General features: G+C 42.2%; 1 long non-coding RNA gene across 2 annotated transcripts in view; it reads left to right on the top strand.

Moving 5' to 3' along the window:
- The window catches only part of LOC123376608, a 52,748-nt gene that overhangs the window by 19,759 nt on the left and 15,703 nt on the right, over positions 1-17,286 (top strand). For both annotated transcript variants that reach the window (XR_006581848.1, XR_006581847.1), the window contains 2 exons: positions 14,523-14,738; positions 16,440-16,538. This is a non-coding gene — a long non-coding RNA (uncharacterized LOC123376608). The remainder of the gene's footprint in view (positions 1-14,522; positions 14,739-16,439; positions 16,539-17,286) is intronic.

Genomic DNA, 17,286 nt, shown 5'->3' with positions numbered 1-17,286 from the left:
TGTGCCCCCTAGGTGGGTGTGGAGGAACATTCAGAGCGGTGTGGTGGGGCCTGAATAAGGTCTCATGGGGGGCTGGGAGCACCACCCACCCCTACCCTGCCCCCGACCACAGCTCCAACTCCTGGCCCCGACCGTGACTCCACTCACAGACCCGGTCCTGGCCTGACTCTGTCCCTGGCTACACTCCTGGCCACAGCTGCAGCTTCGGCACCCGGTCCCACCCCTGAACCACAGCTCTGTGGGGCGGAGGGGGGGTGGGTGGAGACAGATTCCATTATGGGCAAGGGTGGGCACAACATAAAACTTTGGGGACCACTGCTCTAGTGAATCCTCAAAAAGAATGTTGAAAAGCAGGGAATTGTGCATCCTGGCTCAAAAAACCCTGCAAAATTTCCATTACTCTATAACATACAATTTTCTAAATGGCAGCAAATACATATTCATATCCCCTTAATACTGATTCAGATATCTGATGCCTTTGAAGTGAATCTTAACTACTTACTAAGAAACAGAAGTTAGATGCATTTGTTTCCATTAAAAATTGCATATTAATGACCATTTGTATCTTCATTGGATATAGTGAGAATTTTGCCTGAACTAAAATCTGCAGGATGAGTCAAAACTCTGTTAGGGTTTGATGGAGCAAAATACTTACTCATTTGAGTAACTTTACTCAATGAGTTCTCCCATAGATACTAATGTGACTAGTCACCTGAATAAAGTTATTCACGGGATTTGCAGAATCGGGCCCTTAGGGACCATCGTTAATTTGATAGGATGGTCTCCAGAAACTCTGTGGATTGTTTTATCCTATAAGTCCCTTGCTTACTCTTCATGACAGTGATAAATATTGCTCCTTTAGAATTATAGGTTGCTGTGTAAACACTCACAGGATTATTTTACTCAACCGTTCATACTCCTTCGGAATTCTGCCCTAGTAGCTGAACAGAGCTACATCAATACAGGTGATGACATGCACATCAAACATGAGGTATGTGCTAAAAATTCAGATGAACATCTTGATAAGAATTAAACACAGCCCGCACTCGCAGTAACTGGCTTTATTTTGTTTCAATGTAATAACTCAGTCGGGCAGATTTTTCTTTCAAAAATAGCAAGAGCACCTCATATGCAGCATGCTCTCAACTCCAGCACAATTTTGTTTAAAAATATAACAAACATTTTTCAAATTATTGGAGCAGAAAAAAGTGTCAGACACCACTAACATATGTTTATTTTTCTTTCCCCTCCTATCACTGAAACATGGCCAAACAGCGTTCCCCCTCCCTTTACATTTCTTATATATGTATTTACTCTTCCACTGAGACCTCACATGCTAAATTCTAGGAATGATTGAATGGATGATTTATTAGATCCCAGAAAATAAGGAATGCAAATGTTGATGGATCCATTATTACTGCAGGGCACATAGCACCACTACAATAAATTAGTAGCTGATGTTTGATGATAAATCAATAATGGCTTTTATCTTCTAAGTAAAAGATATTTTAATCTCCCCTCCCTTCCCATCTTTGATGGCATGGTGTAAAACTGGGAAACCGAACACACATTCTTAAGGCAAGATTTAAAAAACTCCTTTGGTGCAAGATTTACATTTGCAAGCTGCCCATGCTTCCCATATTGGCAATGATTTTGACAAATGTAAAAAAGTCACTAATATTTTGACACTTTCACTGCCCAACTATGATACCAGCTGGCTGTGAATTCAGTTATTCATTGTTCTGCAGTATTTTAAAGACTGGTCCAGAGCCAATGTACTGGACCAGCTCCATTTATTCATTTTCAAGATTGAAGTTTCAGCTAACTGTAATGGCCATTTTTCAAATAGATCTGGAAACCTCTTCCAATTTAACAGGATCATACAAATTACAAGAAGTCAAATGTGCATTCAGATTTAAAGCTATTCTCTCCAAGGGAAATATATATTTTTATTTAATATAGAAATAGCTTTTCTTCACATGATTTAGGAACACAGAGTTCCTTTTTGTGCCACTTTTTATTTTATTTTTTGGGTCTGGCCAACACATTCTCCACAATAAAACAAGCAAAGAAAAGGTATGGTTTCTGTTGATTAGATGCATATAAAATAAAACTAATGTAATTTCCCCCCCCCTCAAGCTCTCAAAAGAAAAATCACTTGCCATGTGCTCAGTGCCGCCCTTATTCACACTCATTCAATAGCTACTTTAAAAGAAACTAAACAAAAACTTACACATTTGGCTCCAGGTAAACAAACAGAACTTTAAAACAGACTTAGGTGGAACTCCCCTCAGTCCTTAATGCAGCTGCAGTACTTATCAGAACCACAGGATGTTCTTTTCTGCTTGAAAATCTTGGAGAGGGGTAAAGGTTCAAACAGTCCCTTTTGCAAATACCCTTTTAAAAAAAAATAAAAATATGCTTACTTAGTATATCTTTTGTATTGTGCCTGCTAACGTTTTACAATATTTTCCAAAGCCAGTAACTATATTCATCCCTCTGGCTTGTAACTCACTGATTAAAAAGCAGATTGCCAGCAGTCATCTGCTATTGTCTGGCTTCTTAAATTCTGTTTCTGGTTTAATTTACTTGATTGTCCCATGCACTATTCATGAGTTCTATAATATTCCAAACTTTAATTTCAACAGATTAATTCTTTCTAATTATTCAACATATGAACCTGCACATGAGAATTCTACTGTATGCACCGTCCTGAGGCACAGAATGCAATGTCGAATCATTTTCTGATTTCAAGTGGAAAACAAACTAATTATGTGGAAATATGATAATATATTGTGCTGCAGGGACCAGCCCTTTGTCTGTTTAGAAATGTTTACTTATGATCGGCTCCCTGTGTTATTTCTTCCAGGAGGAGCTGCCCTTTCTTAATGCATAAACATTATTGACTGGTCCATGATTCTTTACTTGAAGTAAAGTCAATTTACATAATTTTATATTACTTCCGTCTGGTGAAAACAAACAAGACATCCTAGGAAAGTAATAATTGTACCAATCATGTGGAAAGATAAGATGCATAAGGTCCTGAAAATGGAGGACTACTTATTTTTCTGTTATTTCTTTTGGCTTTCCTTTATCATCATGCAATTTTACTCCCTTTCTATTTGATTTCATGAGTATCAGCATCCTGTGCCGCCTCATGTCGTGATACACACCAGCCATTAGAAATAAACTAGTCCTGATCTATCAGCCTGTTACTCTGATTTTAAGCCAATGTAACTCCAGTGAAAGCAATGGCTTTACAATGGTGTAACAGAGTGACAAATCAGGGATACTGGGCCAGTTCTCAATGGAGCAATGCGACTTACACCCGTTGAGGACCAGGCTGTTTAAATGTTATGGATTTTCTGTCCTACAAAAAATTGAATTTTTTTCATCTTGAATTGGGACAAAGAGCCAAAATTTCCAAAAATGTTCATGAAACAAAATTCTGAAAAAAAGCCCAGGAGCAGGTGAAAAAGCACAACTATAAGGTGACTCCTAGGCAGATGGCCTGGGGAATGAGAACAGCACGGATAGAGAGGCACTTGAAGGAGTCCCTGAATCAGGGCACTAGCTGAGAGAGATAAAGGAAAAGCTCATATTGGGCAGAGGAACTATTTTATTTTGGTATTTTGCCTAAGTTTTCAATTAAACCAATAAATTGTGCCCAGAGGCAAGGGCCAGAAACCGACTCTGGTGGGGGATGGATCCTTCCTGGGCTAGTGAGCTAGGCTGCTGGCATACAGTGAAGTGAGGTAATTATTCAGTGTGAGTTGGCAGGGACAGAATCTGGCCCATACATGGTCTCCTTCACAAGCACTCTTTTCCTAGCATTGTGCCTTGCACATTAATTTTCTGGGCCACACACTCAAATGAGACTTCTGCTCTATACCGGCAGTAACTTCCCCCCTACAGTTCTGCACTCTGTTTTGCACTGCAGAGTTCTGCTACTTCCTGACTTTTCCCTGTACTCCCTTTTTGAAATACACCGGTTGTGTGTGATCATGTGTTCCTCTAATGACTAGCATTGCTGACTATTACAGCTTGCTACTTGCTCAAGCATTTTGATGTTGAATGTGCCAGGTTCAACCCTACAGACAACCATAGCATATGTGTGTATGACAATGGTTCATTGTGCAATGACTATTGTAGGGCATGGCCTTTTAAAAGAACCGATGATTCCTCCCTACTACAGGAATAAAGGCGTAGAGTCAAGTCTATAGACCGCTATTAAAGGGTCCACAAGCAAGACTTGGGAGTCTTAAAAGGGGGTACAGTTAAAGATGGGCTCCCTCCGGGAGTGAGTTTAATAACATTTATTTTATATTTTGAATTTAGTTTTTATATGAATCAGACATTTGCCATTTAGAAAAACCTATGGGAATATCTGAGTTGTGTAAAGGTGAATGCTTTTATGCTTAAAGTGATCAGCACATGAGGAAGAGATGGGAATTTATTGAGCAGGCATCCATTGTTTTCTTTATTTAAAGTTCAGACTTGCACTGTAGCCCACCCTTCTGCTCAGAAACAAAGACTGCGCTAAAACTTGCTTGTGAGGCTGTTTCAGAGCATCTCTCTGAGGCTCTTAATGCTTTTTAAATAATTGAAGTTTAAATATCATTTGAACTCAGCCGACTGTTTTCTCTCTGCTGCACCAATAATGAGCATGCTGGAAAAGCAACAAAAGAAAATACAGAAAAAAGGAATCTGTTTTTCTGATCCCTGGATACTTTACTCTTTCTGCGATGGCCTGCAGCCATACCACTCGCTGCAGGCTGTGAGCTCATCTGATCTTAAACTAAGCCGTGTCAGATCAGGTCAGTACTTGTCTGAGATACGTCCCTGAAAAATCCAGGTGTTGTAGGGAAGTTGGGAAGTAGGGAAGGGAAGTTGTGAGTTTACTCAAGTCAGTACTGAACTAATGCCCTTAGCTGGGTGTTAGGGAGCAATGTGCTGATGGCAGATGGGACTGTAAAACCGACATCTTCATTGGTGTTACGAGAAATTGTTTGAATGAAATGGTACCATTTCTGCTGAGAAATTCACAAAGATTATTCTGCTGGCAAAGGAAGATAAACCCATTTGGGGGAATGAACATTGTTTTAGATGTTTGACACAAATCCATCTCATTCAGCATATTTTATTAGTTCATATTTATATTATAGTAGCACATAGAGACCCTGATCAGGATTGGGGTTGGCAGGGACCCCTTCTGCTAGGTGTGTACAAACACATAGAAAAATACATTCCTTGTCCTAAAGAGCATATAATCTAAGAAGTCAAATTAAGGAGATAGGGAGTCCATCAAATCATACGTAAAAAAATATATACATGTATATTTGTTAATTGAAAAAAATTACACATAGATAAATTAAATCCCTATCTATGGTATGCATTACTATAACATCTGAGCACCTCACATCTTAAATGTATTTATTCTCAAAATACCCCTGTGGAGGAGAGAAGTGCTATTATCCCCATCTTACAGATGGGGAATTGAGGCACAGAATGATTAAGTGACATGTCTAAGTTCATACAGGAAGTTTGGGGTAGACCAGGGACTTGAACCCAGCACTCCCAAAGTCTAAGCTAACACCCTCACCAGAGGACCATCCTTCCTCTCCTAAACTACTCTTCTAACCTTTCCTCTGTCTAGCCATCATGAATTGACTGATTTCCTTAGGCATGTTTTTACTGGGAAACATGCATTCATTTTTGCAGAAATCCAGAAATGCTGATTATCAGTGAATATACAGAAAATGAAAAAAAATCATACAGAAATATGCAAAGAAATGTAGATTTTTTTTCCAGTGCGGTTTTACTAAGATAAAATATTGTTACAGTGGGGATCACCAGATGGCGCTGTTTCACATAGTTCTTTTTCATAGTGTACAAGCACTATTTCAGTCTTTGGAGAAATGCTGCATTGTTGTTAGTTTATGATAGTTACTTTTTGAGAAAGCTGTTGCAAACAGCAGGAAAGTTGGCTCTGCCTTAACCTCTCTAAATAAAGTCAGAATTGCTCCCTGGGATCCAGTCATTCATGTTCTGCCAGTGTAGCCCGCATACTTTATACTGCAGCATTTGATTTTTTTCCGCCCAAACAAAGGGAGAGAAGCAGTGGGGAGGAGACATGGATTTTAGTTAGAATACTGTGTTTCTGCATACCTGCTGAGCTGGGCAGGGCATCTCAGCCACAAAGGCCCAGAAACATCCAGAAGTAGGGTGTGTCTGTTACTGGACAAGCTCAGCAGCTGTTTTGGAAGCTCCACAGGAAGTTTTCATTTAAAGGAAGCAGATTTTGTGGATCCTATACAAAGTCACCATATCAGACCTGAGTGAATCAGAGCTTGGAAGTGTGAGAAGTGAATTCATAAATATAGGCATTAAAGACATCCCTGTGGACTTAGTGGCTGATTGACAGGGGACCAAGAGATGTGTTTGCTGTGTGGGCTGGGTTCTAGGGTGAGTGCGATTCCAGCTTTATGTACGAAGGAAGCCCTCCAGTAGGATGCTGTTTGGTCCCCCATGGTGTGTTTTATGAACATAGTAGGGAAGTTACATATACGAAGATCCCAGCAGACTTACTATCTAATATCTTTTGTTTAAAAACTATTCATAAGTATTCCAAATACCATTTCCAATGGGCCGTGTGTTAAATGTTTGTTTACTAAAAATGGACTGATGCTGTCTCTATGATGCTGACTGGGCACCATTGTTCACAATTAGATGCAGGGTTTTGCATACAATAGTTCTGAGTATCAGGGGGTAGCTGTGTTAGTCTGTATCCACAAAAACAACAAGGAGTCTAGTGGCACCTTAAAGACTAACAGATTTAGTTGGGCATAAGCTTTCGTGGGTAAAAAAAAACCCCACTTCTTCAGATGCATGGAGTGAAAATTACAGATACAGGCATTATATAATGACACATGAAGAGAAAGGAGTTACCTCACAAGTGGAGAACCAGTGGTGACAGGGCCAATTCGATCAGGGTGGATGTAGTCCACTCCCAATAATAGATGAGGAGGTGTCAATTCCAGGAGAAGCAAAGCTGCTTTTGTAATGAGCCAGCCACCCCCAGTCCCTATTCAAGCCCAAATTAATGGTGTTAAATTTGCAAATGAATTTTAGTTCTGCTGTTTCTCTTTGAAGTCTTTCTGAAGTTTTTTTGTTCAAGTACAGCTACTTTTAAATCTGTTATAGAATGTCCAGGGAGATCGAAGTGTTCTCCTAACTGGCTTCTGTATGTTACCATTCTTGATGCTCAATTTGTGTCCATTTATTCTTTTATGTAGGGACTGTCCGTTTGGCCAATGTACATGGCAGAGGGGCATTGCTGGCACATGATGGCATATATCTCATTAGTAGATGTGCAGGTGAATGAGCCCTTGATGGTGTGGCTGATATGGTTGGGTCCTCTGGTGGTGTCACTAGAGTAGATATGGGGACAGAGTAGGCAAAAAGGTTTACTACAGGGATTGGTTCCTAGGTTAGTGTTTCTGTGGTGTGGTGTATAGTGGCTGGTGAATATTTGTTTCAGGTTGGGGGGCTGTCTGTAAGTGAGGACTAGCCTGCCTCCCAAGGTCTGTGAGAGTGAGAGATCATTTTCCAGGATAGATTGTAGATCGTTGATAATGTGCTGGAGAGGTTTTAGCTGGGGGCTGTACGTGATGGCCAGTGATTAGCGTGTTTGAGAACTATGTCCTTGCAATTATGGGCAGAGAACTTTCTGAACCAAGAAAACGTGGCCTCATTCACTGCCTTGGTGCAGAAGGGCAGTGTATATTCTACACTCTTTCCCCTTCTGGATGATGAATATGATACTGCACTGTCTGCATTAAAGAATTTTGTGTCTAAAATAAATGTGGTAGCAGAACACTATAAATTCCACCAGTATGAATAGAAGCTGGGGAGTTGACAGATCAGAATATTGCAGCTTTGAGAGAATTGATTGTCACGTGATTTTGGCAACACAGCAGATGAAATTATTCAAGATCAGTTTTTGGAGCAAACAGTTATGCCTACAGTTTGAATTGGGTGTGATATTACAAAAAGCCATAATCATTGCTAATCACATAGAGTCAGCTATGGCAGAGGTGAAAATAGTGGGTCCAGATATAGCAGGTGCGATCCAAGCCAGGGAACCACTGCAGAGGTGGACTACAACAAAGCAGTCGAGGCAATGCAAATGAGAAGTCACAGGTCCAGCGACTTCCAAACACGCAAGGAAAAGTACGTTATCGCTGTGGATCTACACAACATACCGCAAACTACACAGCATGTCCTGCAAAGGCAGCTCAGCGCAATCATTGTGAAAAGACTAAACATTTTGCTAAGGTAGGCTGAAGCAGCCAGCCTAATCCACAAACCAGTGTAATTACTGTGCCTGAGGCTACTGTTTTGAGAGTGGACGGAAACAGCTCTACACGCGTGGCGGATATAAGAACGTGTACTGTTCACATTTCTGCTACAGCAAGAGGAAAGCCCTAGGCAGTGGAACTATACTACTTGATTTAATTTACTTGTAATACTTTGGGTGGGTACCACCTACTGAAGCAAGCTTACACCTAAGAAGAAGAACAGGAGTACTTGTGGCACCTTACTACTCGATGAATCACATTCCTGTGCTTGGTTGCTTACCTGTAACTGTGATTGTTGATTCATACTGCATACTGGCGGAATTCTGTATTGTGCATAGGGGTACTCCTATCCTAGAAAGAGATTTGTTTGCTGCACTAAACATGCAGGTCCTCAATGGTGCATTGCTTCTACCCCAGCCAGGCACCACTACAGCACAAACTCCAGTCTCTGTGCTTAACGAGGATAGTACAGAGGAGCCCTTTGGCTGTGCATTTGGATTTGTTCACAAAATTTAACTTTGACCTCATATGGCACCCGTATGACAGACGTTGCCCATCTATTGTTCTTGGTCAGGGATTATCACAAGAGCTTAAAAAACAAATACCATACGGTATTATTGAAGCAATTGCATCATCTGAATAGGTCTCACTGATAGTGGTGATGAAGAATTTATCTTTGCATAGACTTAAGGGAGTCGAATAAAGGCGTTCTGATTGACAGCCAGCCACTCCCACGTACAAAATAAGTGTTCATGGAAATTCATGGTGCAAAAATGTTTTCTACTTTTGATCTACAGAGTGCATATCCCCAGCTTGTGCTACAGGAGGACAGCAGAGATTTTGCCAGTCCCGTGGCTCCGGTGGACCTCCCGCAGGCATGCCTGCGGAGGGTCCGCTGGTCCCGTGGCTCCGGTGGACCTCCCGCAGGCACGTCTGCAGGAGGTCCACCGGAGCTGCGGGACCGGTGACCGCCAGAGCGCTCCCCGTGGCGTGCCGCCGTGCTTGGCGCGGCGAAATTGCTAGAGCCACCCCTGCATAGCAGAGAAACACATACTAAATTAAACATTGCTGGATTACTGGGAGCCGCATTTGAGATATCTGTGCAGCTGGATATAAGAAAAATATTCAACAGAAACAACAAAAATATACAGCACATACAGATAAATGTTGTTTTATCTAAAATTTCAATGTGTCTCATTGATAAGAGTACAAAAACCTGAAATCTTACAAAAAAGAGAACCCAGATTCATGTCTCCACTGAAAATTGCTGTGAAAAAAGGACCATACGCTTACAAACCGTCAGATGGTTGAGTATGGAACTTTATTCATCTTGTACCTGCTTACCAAGAGCAAAGCAGAGATGTTTCAGAATATCTAACTGGTCCCAGTGATTTTACTTTGCCACTGACAACACAGGATAACTGACAGGATGTTGGGCTTGATAGACGTGCCGTTAGAATCAGATGGCCACCTGTAGGGACTGGAGACGAAGTTATGAAATTATTAAAGGAAAATGGGATTAGTTCCTCCTTACAACTAGAATTCTAATTATAGTTACATAATGTTTGCTTTTTAGTTATGGTCAGCAGCTGCTGCTGCAGCAACTGCTTCTGGAGCTACACAATTGTTGTCTTAATAAAAACCCTTGGTGGTGGTTTTTACTCTTTTGGTCTCGGCCTCTGCTACTCCACAAGAAGCCAGTCAGAATGGCTACTAGATAAAACAAGGAACCACCCCTAGATACAAGCTTCTCTGTTTTTGATGATGTGGCTGAGTGCAGACTGTTCATCAAATGTTTTATTCTTTCCGGCAGGAAAAGTAAGGTGGATTTTTTTTAAATGGACAAAAAAACAACTAATTGTGCCTTTTGTCTATAATTTAAGATTTTTCTATATCCGATTATTTTCCTTTGCAAAACTTGAATCATGCATCTACTGTACATGTCTAGAGATTTATATGGAGTTTGTCATCATGGTATCTGAGTACCTTACAGAACTAAAAACCAATTCATCCTTGGTCTGACTCTTCCTTCGAACACCTGTTGTGCATTAAAGTAAAATCGATTATAGGGAAAGTGGCAAGTATATCGTTGTAGAAAATACACATTCTTCTAAAGAAGGAGACGCAAGTAAAAGAAGCCTTAGCACAGCAGTGACATCTATTTACATGGGGGTTGCATGCACCTGTTCATTAGGCAATAACAAATGCTTACCATGGTAGTAGCTGCATCACACGGTACATATGCTGCTTCTGACATACATAACACCTCTTTAAGGAAACACATGGCCCCATATGTCACAAGAACTTGTTTACATTCTGCAATACAGTAAGGAAAAATATGTTTCATAATAAATGTTTTCATACTTTTTGTGTGTGAGGAGAAAATGGGGATTTTACATCCTGGCTGTCAGTCTTAACATGCTTTTGTATTGTTCCCGTTCAGAGGTGTGTGTGGTTGTGTATTAAAAGAACCCAAACTAACCCCCTCAGATCCTAGCACCCCCAAACTTTGTGACAGTTTGGTTCTGAACTATGGGGATTCTGGGCCCAAGTCTATGGATCAGACAAGAATTTTTAGAGGAAGTAAATTTGTGTGTGTGGAAATTCATGTATTTAATTATTTTAGTTTTTACTGAAGCTCAGCACTTTAATAAAAGGTAAATCATATTACATACACAATATACACTGTCTCCACAATTCCTTTTAATATTAATATTGTCCACCACAGTAATAATGTCCCTGTATCTAACCATCTCACATCTTCTGCTCACCCACTAACCATGAGCTGTAGAGAAAAAGAGCTTTGCACTATGTTCACAAAGTTAACATATCCAGATCCCCTCAGTCATGCTGTAAATGAACTATTGTAAGGCTACAGGCAACTAGTGATGGGGTTGGGTTCAGATAAGTCTCCTTACATAGGCTGGAGCCTTATAAAACCACTTTTAAGGTCTTCTTCCTCTGACCATACTTCTTCCCTTGACAACCAAGTTCCCACCGCTGAAACTCTCCAGACCGTATCTCAGAACTTTGAGTCATCCATTCCATCTTACTGCTAATGCAAGATTGTGTCCTACAGTAAAACTTCTAATATTTAAATGTCTCAAATAATGGGGCTTGCTGCTTCCTTTGAAAGATAATTCCAAAGGCTAGGTCTCATTGATGGGAAATTTTACCTTTATTTAGCCCAAGTTTTCCTTTTCTGGGATTTATTGCAGTGCTATGCTTGGAGTACTTCTGCAAAACTAATGGAATGACTGAAAATCAAAAATTCTGTTTTACTCCCTGTAATCGGTTGGTCTGGGCTCGACCCTCCAGCGGGCAGGAGGGGAGCCACACCGACTCCCTTCTGTTCTTCTGCTGGTCTTTTAGGAGTCACAGGGAACAACGTTAGACCGCCAGGCCCTCTGGTGCAGGGGCTGGCCAACAGCAGTTCAAATAGGCCCAGGCCCTCTGGAGCAGGGGCTGGGCAGACAGTAGTCCAAATAGGCCCAGGCCCTCTGGCGCAGGGGCTGGGCAACAGTAGCACAGATAAGCCCCGGCCCTCTGGAGCAGGGCAGGGCCAACAGCAGTTCAAATAAGCCCCGGCCCTCTGGAGCAGGGCAGGGCAACAGCAGTTCAAATAAGCCCCGGCCCTCTGGAGCAGGGCAGGGCAACAGCAGTTCAAATAAGCCCCGGCCCTCTGGAGCAGGGCAGGGCAACAGCAGTTCAAATAAGCCCCGGCCCTCTGGAGCAGGGCGGGGCAACAACAGTTCAGATAAGCCCTGGCCCTCTGGAGCAGGGCAGGGCAACAGCAGTTCAAATATAGGGCTCAGCTCTTCAGGCAGGGCTGAGCAAACAACCGGTAAGTCCAGACCTTTGGGTCGGGGTGCCGGTGGGAGGGGGGAGACTGCCACCCGTGAGTGGGGTGGCAGGGGGGACACAGGCCCACCCACTCCACTGTGTCCCAGCCCGGGGCCCTGGCAGCGGCGTGGATCCGCTGCAGTCAGTGGGGATCCTGGCCGCAACACACTGACATGGGCACGTCGGTGCCCTCAGCCGGACAGGGGTCGGCTACCCCCGGGCTCCATTCCATCCCCCCCTCACGGCCTACCTCGTCGGTCGCACTGGGTTCAGGCCAGTCTGTCTGCATCGGCTCCGGCGGAGGGCTTGGCAGCAGGTCCGGCAGCTCCTCCGGGCAGTCGGGCCAGGCCTGCTCGGGCGGTTCCTCCGGGTAACAGCAGGGCCTGGGGGGCTCCTCGTTGAGGCGGTTGCCAGGCAGCTCGGAGGTCTCCTCGTCGTAGCGCCCGCTCGGCAATCGTGGGGGCTCCTCCCAGTACCGGGTCCAGGGAGGCTCCGAGGGCTCCTCGTCGTAGTGGGCGCGAGGCAGCTCCGGTCAGGTCGGGCAGCCGCCTCGGGCCGGGGAGGGTTCCCAGTAAGGAGCTTCCACCAGCACGTCTGCTCCCGGCGGTGGCTGGGTGCTGACTGAGCTTGGGCGCGCTCCTTTTCTACTTCCTGCCCCGCCCCTTGACTTCCGGGGGCGGGGACTGGGGGTGGAAGTTCCGCCCACTGAGGTGTTGGCAGGGCAGCTCCCTCTGCCGGGCCCGAGGGGAGCCACACCGACTCACTACACTCCCCTAGGGGAATGCAGTCTCTCATGGATATTGGTAAAGTGGGAATATCAGAGAGAAATGTGCAAACAGAGCTTTGATTATTCTGATTTAATGAATACACCTCTACCCCGATATAACGAGGTCCTCTGGAGCCAAAAAAATCTCACTGCGTTATAGGTGAAACCACGTTATATCCAGAGGTTAAAGCAAGCCGGTACAGTCAGGCTTCCTCGGTGGTGATTTAAAGGGCCCGGATCTCCAGCCACTGCGAGGAGCCCCGGGCCCTTTAAATCACCACCGGAGCTCCAGCAGCAGGGCTCACGCGGTGATTTAAAGGGCCCAGGGCTCCACACGAATTCGGATATAACGCAGTAAAGCAGCGGGGCTCAGGTGGCGCTTTAAAGGGCCCGGGGCTCCCCGCTGCTTTACCAGGTTATATCTGAATTTGTGTTATATAGGGTCATGTTATATCGGGATAGAGGTGTAGTAACTAATTTATTGATTTTTTTCCCACCTCAGCCCCTCTGCAACAGGTATTGAGAATTCCAGCAGTTCATTTAGTGGAAGAGAAGAATAGGAGAATGATTTTTTTTCAAAATTCTGTATCCTAAAATTGTTAACTCTATTTGTTGTTAGGTCATCTAATAATAAAATCAATGACATTCACAATTAGTCTGTAACATGCACACCACTTAGGGCTATTTATTACATCAATTCTAACAAAAAAAAAAAACCAAAACCAAAAAACCAAGGACATTACGAGCTAAAGAAGTTGTATCTGTATATGCTTCACTTATTTTCAGTATATGAAAGAGCTAAACTGACATTAAAGGTACTTAAGATGTCCCTGAGCCTACATCCCAAGAAATCAAGAGGGCAGACATAGAGTAACTTTCATGGATGGATTCAAAACAGAAGAGAATTAGTCTATAGGATATAATTAATGAAGACTCTGGAGCCGAGGACTAGATTCCTGTGTTCTAGGCCCAACAATTCCACTAACTTCCTGTATGAATTTGATCAAATTGCATTCAACTTCCCCCTCTTTCAGTTTACCCATCTGGAAAATGGGTGTAGTAGTTGCCTACATCATGGGGGCTGTGTGTGTTATGAAACATAGTGGTTATAAAGCACTTTAAAAACCTTTGATTAAAAGGACTGTTTAAATATTAAAATAATTATCAAGTAACCAAAAATGGGTTAAAAATCAATACTTAATGCAATGTCTTCTTGCTTACAAAGGGCACAACATTTAGTTGTTGAGCTACTTGTATAACACTAAATGAATTCATAGCTTATGGGGTGAAGATCAAAAGAGCCTTTGTTTTTCTTTGTAAAATCAATTCTCATTGCTTTGTATAACTTCCACTGGATGGTGAAGGATGAAGTTGCTATCTTAAATAATGAGCTTCTGTTGAAGAACCGCTGTTGATTATTGTATTTCCCTGTATCTGTGCGTGAAACCCCCAACATTAAAAAGGTTCAATTAGTTCAGAGCACAGCATCCTATTAGCAGCAATTCATGCTACTGAGAGACGTTGCCTCTGACATTACTCCATTCTCTTCACAGGCACTGCATTGACTGCTGATTAAATTCAAGATTTCAGTTCTCATCTTTGAAGACCCATGTTACCAGAGGGATTGTCTCACCCATGTTATCATGGCCTCCCATGACAGCAATACTCCAGGGAGACAACAGGGCTGCCAACCTCAGAGTGAAACCCTGGGGGCAGGAGGTGGAGCTTTCTCAGTCCCTCGCCCACAAGCCTGAGACTCTCTCTCCCAGGTAAGATCAGAGCATCTGTGATTCTCAGCACCTAAAGAGTAAAAAATGCAAACACCACTTCTTTGACAGGTATTCCTACAGTCTCACTGCAAAAATAAGAGCCAGACAAAAAACAAACTAAGCTGAGTCCCTGCTGTCTGGCTCGCAGATAGAGAGAAATATAACGTGGCATGCTTAATAACTCTGGAAAACACTTAGGCCTCAGTTCAGGAAAGTGAATATGCATGTTTAATTCTTATTACCTTCAATGGGAATTAAGCACATGGTTAAAGGTAAGCATGTGCTTGAGTGCCTTGCTGAACTGGGCCTTAGATGATGATATAGGCATCGTATAGAAACCTAGCTGGATGGAATTCAATTTTAGGTATTTTCAGGCTTCGGAGCTCTAGGCTTCATTTATGAATTAACTCCCTGATCTTTAAAAATATCCATGTAATTCACAAAAATACTATGGGTTTTGTCACTGACGTAATTTCCTATCAGCAGAGGGAATTACAGCTAAGGTTCTTTTTCTTCTCTTATTAAAGATTGTTCTTTGATCCAAAGGAGACGTTCTGATTTTTTTTTCATCTCACTCCAAATTCCAAAACCTTTTTCTCCTTAAAGAATGAGCCCCAGGACTGCATTTGCATTTATAAAGAGTGTGTGAGGAAAAAACAGACTTCCTACATCATGTTTGGACTTAGGATTCATGGGCAGGTAGCTTTTATTTTAATATATATTTGACATGAGTGTATTATTCATTATAGCTCCATGAATAGAGCCCTTTATATCTTATTTTATTGTGCCTGGCACACATTTTATTATATAATAGAGTACTGTATCTTGGTGCTTATTAATATCTTCTAAAAGAGAGTGAAGTTTTCACTGTCTTCAACTGTGTAAGGGGGGGAATAGTCTCTTTCCAGGTGCCTTTTAATGTGGTATTTATTGTTACCACATTTTTGGGCTCTTGTCTATTAAATGTGCTACTGAAGACTGAAATGAAGTCACTTACATATTAATTTCCTCTGTGAACTCTGTTAAAGTACTAATGTTCATTTACTTAGGTGTCTTGCTTAGAGCAGGGTGCTGACAAGCTTCATGAATGGGAGAATGGCATCATTTAAAAAAAATAACATTAAATCCCTACGGAAGATCTGTTCCTTGGCATTTTGAAAGCAGCATAAAATGTTCCATTGGTCTGAAGCCAACCTTTTTTGATTTATGCTTTTTTAAACGTAAGAAACAATATGATAAAAACATACACAAACTTGGCGCCAGGCTTAAATAATCATTTTTTCCTGCAGTGTCTGATCTGGGTCATTAAAAAAAAAAATCTAAAAGATGACACAAATTTTATTTTGCTATCATAGTCTGTGAGTGGTTTCCAAGAAATATTGTTTCATCACTGCAGGGAACCAGAACTTGCTAATACCAGAGCCAAGGAAAATTTTTGAAAATTGTTATTGTAATGTTTATCTAGTGAGATCATTATTTTTCCCTGGTGAAGCACAGGTGCAAAATCTAAATACACTGGTTCCAGTAGTATAATTTTCTAACCATTTCCTTTCTTTGTAGGCCTAGCAAACTTAGCCTACTATTAACAGGATACCAAGGACCCTCGGACTCTCATTTTCTTCATGCCACCATGGCAAAAACCCCAAAATCTTTCTGCCCTAGTAGAATTTATATTTTGTCTGGTCATATTTTTTTTTCAAGGCCCATTCAACCTAAATGATAGCATCTGCTGGGACTGGGGAAGCAGACATGCAGAATCCTCGCAAATGGAAATGCCAGGGATGGATCAGATACCAGATGGTAAGAATGTTAACTCGTAATAGGGCTAGGAGGTTCTTTTGCCTTCATAAGAAGGAAGGCAGCACCCTCTAGCACTGAGCCTTTGCTACCACTATGATGACAGGAACTGCCAAACATAAATCAGAGTGATAACAGCCTCTGTTGGGGATTCAGACCCACATTTTCCGGCATGGAAGATAAAATCTTTTCTTGGTTCTTAATTCAATCACATACCCAACTGGCAATCTTGCATATCAAAATGGGAATCCTGGGAGGCTGCTGGAATATGCAGATCAACAGAAGCTAATTAGCATTTACTCGCAGCCATCCTTAACTGATTGGCAGCACAGCTGTGGGGACCAAACAAAACATGCTGGGTTGCATATTTGTAAGGCCACCTGCCACTTGGTGGAATCTAAAATTGTGTAAACTACCACTTCGTAATAACTCGGTGACCTTAGTTTTGAAGTAATACTGAATGGGTATATTTGGCTAAGTGTATAATTAGTGCTTATTTCACCTGACATGCAGTTCAGCAATAGACCGTGCAGCAGTACCTTCTTAATTTGACATGTTGATGTCTTAATTAAGATTGACAACTTGTTAGAGAGGTGCTGTATTTCCAGTGCAGGCTGATACGTACCCATTAGCACCGACTTCACTACCAATATGAAACAATGGACTTTTATGGCTTTATACACATCCCAGCCATTCAAGGTGGAATAAGCAAACATTGAAAGAAAAAGGTCTATTTCCTGTATACGTTTAC

The sequence above is a fragment of the Mauremys mutica genome, chromosome 8, assembly GCF_020497125.1.
Source record: "Mauremys mutica isolate MM-2020 ecotype Southern chromosome 8, ASM2049712v1, whole genome shotgun sequence".
Lineage (NCBI taxonomy): Eukaryota > Metazoa > Chordata > Testudines > Geoemydidae > Mauremys > Mauremys mutica.
The sequence above is the reverse complement of the archived record's forward strand: the minus strand, read 5'-3'. Positions and strand labels throughout refer to the sequence as shown.